This window comes from Talpa europaea (genome assembly GCF_964194135.1).
Source record: "Talpa europaea genome assembly, chromosome: 11".
Lineage (NCBI taxonomy): Eukaryota > Metazoa > Chordata > Mammalia > Eulipotyphla > Talpidae > Talpa > Talpa europaea.
The window spans coordinates 18366051-18373709 of record NC_140078.1 but is presented as its reverse complement, the minus strand read 5'-3'; positions in this window follow the sequence as shown (position 1 = coordinate 18373709).

Below are 7659 nucleotides of genomic sequence, written 5' to 3'. Positions count from 1 at the left end.
TACAGGGGCTTGGCACCTAGATGTTCAGTGGTCCTGAGCCAACTGTCACCTGAAAGGTCACAAGTCTCCAATTCAGGTGACAGCCAGCCCTGATTCTGCCTTTACCTACTTAGGTGACTGTGAGCAAGTCACTCCTACACTCTGGGCCCAGTTTTCTCATTTGTAAAATAAGGGAATCATGAAGACTTCTTCAATCCAACAATTCTGGATATCTTCTCTGTTCCCATGCTACTTTCTTCCCTGTGTGAAGGGAAGAAACAAACATAATCATATTTATTTATTGTATAATTCATGCATTCACAGGGTCCAAAAATCAAAGGTACAAAAGGGACACATCTGTCTCTCCTATCACTTCCCCCAGCTACCAGATCCCCTCCCCAGAGGGCAGTTGCTTGCACAAGTTTTTCTCTCCTTTCTCCCCTATTCCACCAATTAAAAATTATTGATAGTTTCATTATATATGGTTCTGTAACTTTCACTCCTGCCTCACAAAACAGTATTTTAGATGCTGTTATGTATCAGTGCACAGAAACTTTTCTTGTTCTTTTTCATGGCACCGTACCATTCCATTGCAGCAATATATCATAATCTACCTCACTAATCCCTAAATAATGGACCATTAGGTTGTCCCCCGCCTGTTACAATGCATCTGTGAATGACATTGAGGACACCATTTTGGATAGGTAGAGTATTTGGACTTGTTGATGGAATGGTCTGTGTGTTAATAATTTTGATAGATGCCCTCTATGGAGATGATTCCAATGTATTGCCATACACTAGCATTAAGTAAAGATGCTCATAAAAGACCTCTTAAAATTGACTGCAGTGGTCCCCAAGACTGCTTAGAGATGGGGAAATTATTCTACTTTGCTCAGCCTGTTTTCTCTTCCATAAAGTGAGTACCTTACTTTATAGGACAGTGGTGAGGACCAAATGAGATAATGCCTGAAAAGTGCTCAGGAGAGTTCCTGGTACACAGTGAGTTCTTTGTAAAGTTAGCCATTCCTTCTCTGCCTGATGTTATTATATCACTGTCCCCAGACTGTGAGTCTGCAGGAACCAGAGCCTTGTCTCTCTTGCTCACTGCTATAGCTAAGCTCCTAGCTAATGTTAGGAGTCTGGTAATTATTTACTGAGTCAGTGAGTTCACTCTCCAGCCTTGCGCTGCCCACCAGGCCCTCCAGTGTGACCTAGCTCCTTACCTACGCATTCAGTTTCATTTTCCACCTCTTTCACCCCTTCTTCTTGGCTATGTTCCCTCTTGCCACAGTGCCATTGCACTTGCTATTTCCTCTGCCTAACATAATTTCTCTAGCCTGCTTCCACCTATTGCTTGTCCATTTGCTTTGCTTATTTCTACACATCCTTAGATCTCAGGTCAAATGTCACTTTTGTAAGAAAATGTCCTATACCACTACTAATTTTATATATAGATTAGGATCCCCTTCTATACAGTCTCATTGGTCTCTGAGATTTTCATTTGCACTTTATCACCATTGGGAGTAGTACAGGCATTAATTTCAATCTTACCCTTGTGACCAAAAGTCTGTGAAACTCAGGACTGGGCCTGTCCTATTTATCCCAGGTCCCCATGGCCTGACACAGAATAGGTCACCAGTAACCCTTGCCCTGTGAATGAGTGACTGCCAACATGCAGTTTATAGAGGAGTCTCTTGTCCCCACTTAAGAACAGGGGATGATCGGGCTCCTTGTTTCATCTTTCCAGTGGAATGAGCTTCTTCTCACAGGTTCTGGTTGGTGAAGGAGAAAAGAGGAGTGAAGAGATCAGACCCTTAATTCCCTTCAAGGCACAACTAGGCTGTGGTCTCACTCAGCCCATCAGACCTCTCCTGGAGAACCCCCTGGGGGTCCTCATTACCAAGGGGGAGCCCACAGAGCCCACAGCCTCAGTGTGTTCCCAGCCCAGTGAGAAGCCAAAACCCTGGCAAAGCTGGGTTCAGGAGAGTGACAGATGCCAGAAGAAGAGGGGGATCAAAGTCCCGCTGGAAGACCTGAGGGAGAGTGACCTTCTTAGGGGACCCGCTCAGGGGCATGAGGGGAATCTTCTAGAAGGGAGGATCTTAAGGAAAGTGTAGGCACTCTACCAGTGGAGAAGGAAAGAAAAGGCTATTCCAGGCAGAGGGTGAGTTCCAGAGCAAAGGCAGAAGGGTGGAAAAATCAGGGTGTGTTTGGGAACTGGGTAAAGAAATTGAACTCACAGATAAGAATCAGGAGATGTCTCTGAATGATCACTGCAGCACTACTTACAAGCCATGGGAAGGAAACAACTTAAATGTCCATCCACAAGAGAACGGTTCCATAACTGTAAACACCACCGTGCTGGCAAATCATACAAAGGTGGATGACACCCAATACTGATAAGGCTGCGCGTCCCTCACAGCCATCTGGAGAGGAAAGGGGTAGTATTTAGTATCCAGTGTTTAGGAAAAGAAGTGTGTGCATGCACTGTGCCTCAGCAGCGGCATGCTAGAGCACTGGGTGTGCCACTGTGTGTGTTGATGAGGACAAAAAGGGAGCTCAGATGCCCCTAACCAAGGAAAAGGACACATGATATGTGGTGGAAGCAGCTATGAGTTTTCCAGAGCTTCCAGAAGTGAGGAGCTAGAGGTCCACAGCATACATGCATGGATCTGAGAAACATCAGATGAGCTGGGAAATGAACATTACAGGACAATAACATTAATGTGAATTAAAAATGCATACCTAGCTTATCAGTATGAACTAAAACTGAGAATACCCAGCAACCCCAATTCTAGACAAACACACAACAGAAATGCATGCATATGTGTACCCAAAGACACACACATGCACACACACCCACACCACTGTTCATATCTGCACTCTTTGTAATAGTCCCAAATAGCTGGATTAGCTGGAAACCACCATATGTCTGCCCCCAGCAGAACTGTTTCATTGTGGTATAGTCACACAATGAAATATTCTACAGCATTGAGAGTAAGTGACCTACAACCACACGTGGCAATAGAGATGAGTGTCAGGAACAAAATGCTGAATGAAAGAAGTCAGACACAAAACAGCACACACTGTGTGATCCCATTTGTATAAGGTTCAAAAACAAGCCAAACCAATCTGTGGTTTTAGAAGTCAGGTAGTGGTTACCCTTGAGGCAGTGGCTGGAGGGCTGGGAGGGATCTCCTGGGGCTGCTGATGTTCTGTTGCTTGATCTGAGTGCTGGTTACATAGGCTTGTTTAGGTTTTGAAGGTTCACGAACTGTATAGTTAGGACTTGTTCACTCTTCTCTGTGTGTTATACTTCAGCAAGAATTAAAACACTATATCAACACATATAACAATTACTATGCATTTTGCAAGATATTTTAACTAAGGCCATAGATCGATCAATAAGTATATAACAGTAGAGAGGGTTTCAGTGAGATTAGAAATAAGTGAGGGTGGAGGGGAAAGGAAAAATTATATAAACAAGAGAGGGTCCTTGCAGATTAACTAGGAGAGGACCATGTGCTAAGAACGGAGAGGCGGGACTAATTTAGCCCTTTGTATTTGTCTGCATGAAAACCCAATGCAAAATTTAATTTGAAAAACTAGAGAAATGAAGTATAGTGCTGATGCACCATAGGCTATAGCTGTCAGAAAACAGGAGCAAGATGGAAATATAGTGCAAGTGGGCGGCAGAGGGTTGCACTTGGATACAAAGTCCTCCACCCCACCTTCTTACCCTGCCATGCACACGGTGGTTCTACATCTTTAAATGAGTATCACAGTTGTGAAAAGACACACCCAAACTGGGATTCCAGAGGGAACTGAGACTGGGGGAGGGACATCAAAAAGGAACTGTTGTCTTCCCTGTAATATTTTCATTTTTATTATGAAGAATCTATTCATTTTTTTCCTATTAATGGAATTTAAAATGAATGGATTTCATACTCAAGGTCATAGGAAAGATCAATTCAGAGAGACCTGGAATGTTCTGGACTCGTACTCTCTTTGAGGTTAAGATTTTTTTCTTTTCTTTTTTTTTTTTTTATTTATACAAGAGCGGGGGTACAGGTCAGAGGCATGGGAGGGTGAGAGGATTCACCGGAGACAGAGCAGGGGACAGAACAGGTGGACTGACTGAAACACACTGCTGAGGGGAGTAGCGGGCGAGACAGGAGAGGTCTGCCACGCCATGTGGGTATCTCCCTGGCCGTCAGGGAATCGAACCTGCACGGCAGAGGCTGTGGACAGCTTTACAGGGCTGTGCTCAACCCACTGTGCCACTGGGGAGGCCCAAGATTTTTTTTTCTTTCTCAAGACTTTACTGATTGTTTGGGGGATCGGTACACAGATGTTTTAATTTGTACACAATTCCTTATATACTGAAAATCTAAAAAGCCATGTTGTTGTGATTCTTTTCTGAACAGTTATTCCAGAGACTTTTCAGCTTAAAATCTGGAGGCAAATTTTCCTTATTCGGACATCAAGTACCAATATCTTCACATGCTGATAAGCTATTACACTGTAAATTCCACTAATTCACAATTTAGTATCATATACACAACATACTCAAATTTTAATCTCTCACAGCACCTAAACAAAGTTATTAGGAAAACTGGACTGCCACCCCAGAGATGTTACAGCATGCAAGAAATTCTGATAGGAGAACCACGTTCAAGGAATAGTTGCTGCTTTTCTTTCTTTCTTTTAGGAAACAATCCTACCAAAATCCAAATGGGAATAGAATTAAATGTCCAGGACATTAAATGCATGACCGTGACTCAAGTATGTTTTTGGTGGGGGATACCATCCCCACCTATGGGATGTTACGAGAATACTGAGGACAGTCAGGCCCTCCTGTATTCAATAGCTCCCTATTTTCTGGTGGTAACTAAAAAGAAACAACCTGGCAATGATTTCACCTCTCAAAAGCATTTACACTTAAAAAATGGGATGAGGTGAGTTTCCCTGCTAAAATTTGCATTTACAAAATTATTGATAAAAATATTCCCCTGAAGCCTCCCTGGTGGCGCATTCCCCTGAAGCCTCCCTGGTGGCGCAGGGTTTAAAGTCTCAGTGTTATCAAGCTATAGACAACCACTGCAGCACGAGTTCAATCCCCACCAAGGAGCTAATCCACATGTCACAGCAGACCTCTCCTGTCCCACCCGCTGCTCCCCTCAGCAGCGTATTTCAGTAGATCCGCCTGTTCTGCTCCCCACTCTGTCTCTGGTGAATCCTCTCACCACCCCCGACACCTCTGGCCTACACCCCAGTTTTTGTATGCATAAATAAATAAAATAAATCTTTAAAAAAGATTTTTCCTTCAGTTCTTGTTTAGCCACTTAGGCCTGCTTTCCCTTTGCTCCTCTTTGCCCTTTTGCTTGCACTGCTTTGTCTAAGATTTCTTCTTTCCTGTTGCCTTTTTGGGCTTTGTTTTCACTTTAGCAGGAGCAGGTTTAGTGACAACCTCTCCCATCTTCTCTCGGGCTCCTCCTTGGCTGATCCCTACCAACTGACCTTCCTCTTGGGCACTGTTGCCTTGGGGCTGGTGTGTGCAGCGTGCCTGTGGGCCATGGAGTGCCTAGAGCATTTGTGAAGCTGCCTGATCTCTGTCAGCAACTCCTGCCCCCACAGCAGTTGCCCTCCCCCACCCCAGCAGCAGGGACCCTCAGGGTGTGTGTGTGTGTGAGGGGAGAATACCCCTACTTAAGATGCTTGAGGTCAAGGCATGGAACAATCTGTTGCCTGATGAAATCGAGGCCTGGGGAGTTGGGGGACAGGTTACCACCTGGTGTCCCCATCTGGCTACATGACCTTGGGAGGGTCTCATCCCCTTTCCAGGCCTCAATGTCCTCATCTACCTAATGGGAATCAGATTTCTGCATTACCCAGGGAAGTGGGAGGATGAAGTGAAGGCACATGAGAATTGCATGAATGTAAGGGATTATTCTCTGGGTCAGAGGAAGAGAGGGGGTGGAGGCCTCCCCTTCACCTGCCAAACCCACCAGGGCACAAAGGAACAGAGGGAGGAACTAGGGACCACCCAGGAGTGCAAACAGCCCATCTGTGGGACAGGGGCACGTTGTCAGCAGCTGGGAAGCCCAGCCTGGACCGCTCACATCTCAGAGCCAATGGGGCAGCCACCCAGGCTGCTGGAAAACAGGGAAAATGAGCTGACTTCTCACTGCCCCCAGCCCCCATGAGGCCACAGCCCTGTTACCTCTCCAAGACACCCAGCATCACCCTCCCACCTCCCCACCACCACACACAGATGACTGTACCTTTGTATCTTTTAGTCCATCCTGTCACCATAGCCAGAGGGAGCTTTCACAAAGCAAACCCAATGCCGTCCATCTGTTTGTCCACCCATACTTGCTCAAAACCCTCTGGTAGCTTTGCAGTGGTCAGTGATGTGAGAACAAAATCCAATCCCCTTATCCCAGCCAATAAGGACTGGCATGATCTACCACTCCCATCCTGTGCCTGCGACATAGGGGCAAAGAGCCTGGCTCAGAGAGACTCCACCTTGATTAGAATTCTGGCACATTCATTCATTCACTCATTCATTCATTCATAAAAGTTCATTCATAAAAGTTCATTAAGCAGGTACTGCAGGTCAGGCACTGTACTAGGCATTGTTACTCACCCGTAACAAATGAGACAAAGTTCCCTGCCTTGTGGAACTTTCTTTCTAGCAGGGGGAGATTAACAAAAAACACTAGTAGTAAATGATACAGCATGCTGGAAAGTGACAGATGTCATTAAATAAAGTAAAAAACAGAGCAGAGGAAGTTGATTAGGAGTTCTGGGAGGGTGGCCTCCCTGGTGGCACAAGGGGTTAAGCACAGCACCGTGAAGCTATTTGCAGCCTCTGCAACATGAGTTTGATCCCCGGGCCGGCAGGCCGGGGAGCTGACCCACATGGCGCAGCAGACCTCTCCTGTTTTGCCCGCTGCTCCCCTCAGCAGTGTATTTTCAGTCAGCCTGCCTGTTCTGTTCCCCATTCTGTCTCTGGTGAATCTTCTCACCCCCACCCACACCTCTGGCCTGTACCCCAGTTCTTGTATGCATAAATAAATCTTAAAAAAAAAAAGGAGTTCTGGGAGAGGAGGAAATTGTACTTTTAAATAAAATGATAAGGGCTGGTAGGTCTCATTGAGAAAGTGACATTTAAGTGACGACCATGGAAGGTGACAGAAAGTAACATGTAGATGTCAGAGGCAAGTGCGTGTGGAGGGGGACAGCCAATGCAGAGGCCCCGATGGGGCTGCACCAGGCTTACTTGAGGAACACCACTGGGAGAGGCCTCAGAGTAGAGGACACCTTATAGGAGTTTGATTTTGTGGAATGAGATAGGAGGGTTTTGACCATAGAGGAGTGAGGGAGGAGGACGGGGAAGGCGAGGAAGTCCTGTGGGACTGGAGGCTGTCATGGGTGGCCATTGCATCCTGGCACCCCAGGGGGAGCGCTGGAGTATAAGTCACACCTCAGAGTCATCTACCCACCCCCCAACCATCACCCAGGCAAGAAAGGTGGCCTCTTACAACTCTGATATGATGGCTTACAGTTTGGAGGGACGGTAAGCCCCCCAGGAATCTCCAGCAAACAAAGGCAATCCTACCTAAGAAGAGAAGTGGGTGCTGGTTACTAAACACTCACCCAAGGGGAGCACAAAAA